Raw genomic sequence first — 1,328 nt, forward strand, 5'->3', positions numbered from 1 at the left:
AGAACCACATGCTGGCTCTTAAAATTTCCACTTGGAAGTGGCACATGTAATTTCCACCCACATTTTGTAGGGCAAAGAAAGCCATTGCCTAAGCCTGTTGTCAGCAGGATGGGAAGTAAAATCCTTCTGTAGGAGAGTCCAGATGGAATGAGCTTGATATATTTTGAATATAATCTAATACTGCAAATGCTATATGATGATTGATTTGAACTGGGATGCTCATCTCTGACCCAATTATTAGGCAAGGTAATTGATAGGATTGAACTTTTGGGTTTACATCAATCAAATCTTACTCCTTGGAGTTGGCGTAGCCATGGCGGCTCATGTCCTTTCCACCTGTGTCCACTGCCTACCTGCGGCCTTGGTGTAGCTGCCCCAGCTTCCCATGCTGGCCACAACCCGGCCACTCAGCACCACGCTGTGCCCCACAGGAACCCAGTGAGGCCCGGGGCTCCCAGGTCCGTGCTAGAGCAGGTACCAGGCAGAGTTACAAGCTGTGCCGCCAGTATAGTGACGCGCCCCCTCTGATGTTAGAGGGGATCAAGGACTGTGTTCTTTATGTCTTGAAACTCTATGACAAGATCGGCCCAGAGAAGCTCTCAGTAAATTCCCATTTTATGAAAGACCTGGGCTGAGACAGTTTGGACCAAGTGGAGATTATCATGGCTCTGGAGGACAAATTTGGGTTTGAAATTCCTGACATAGATGCAGAGAAATTGATTGTCCACAAGAAATTGTAGATTACATTGCAGATGAGAAGGATATGTATGAATAAAATATGAGACCCTTTTCTTCACCGAGAGGAGATGCGAAGATACAGGCGAATGTCTGGCTGCCAGAACGTGTTTTGGCATCATTGCTGACATCGACAGAGCAATTCTGTTTAAACTTGCATTTAAGTTGTCTAAGTGTTTGTGCCCTTTGAAAATAAATCTATAAAACCAAAAGAAAAACAAACAAAAACACCTACTCCTCTAAGTGGGAATGGAATCAACCACATTTAGACCACAGGGCCTACTTCACCTACCGATAGACAGGACAGAGTGGGTCCTCATTTTACAGATGAGAAAATTGAAGCTTAAAAGGATTACCTCTTTCAGATCATAGAGCCAGAATTCAAAGCCAGGTTTTCTAAATTGATATTCCATGCTTTCCATTGTACTAAAGACTTTGAATTTGGTACTGCTCTATCCAAAAACAATCTCATTCACTTGACTAACAAACGTAGCTACTAACATGGGCAGAAGTCATATTGGAAATTCACTATTTTTATAAAATAAGTCATAGGTGTCAAATCTGAAAAGTCTTATAATTTGGAGACAAAGTCA

The 1,328-nt window shown here is 42.5% G+C and overlaps 1 pseudogene across 1 annotated transcript; it reads left to right on the top strand.

Annotated features, from left to right (window-relative positions):
* Window positions 1-313: 313 nt before the first annotated feature.
* On the top strand, window positions 314-775 carry LOC307100576 (acyl carrier protein, mitochondrial-like; annotated as a pseudogene). Its single transcript has one exon. The product of its transcript is annotated as an acyl carrier protein, mitochondrial-like (transcript).
* Window positions 776-1,328: the final 553 nt, after the last annotated feature.

The sequence above is a fragment of the Cnephaeus nilssonii genome (assembly GCF_951640355.1).
Source record: "Cnephaeus nilssonii genome assembly, chromosome: 5".
Lineage (NCBI taxonomy): Eukaryota > Metazoa > Chordata > Mammalia > Chiroptera > Vespertilionidae > Cnephaeus > Cnephaeus nilssonii.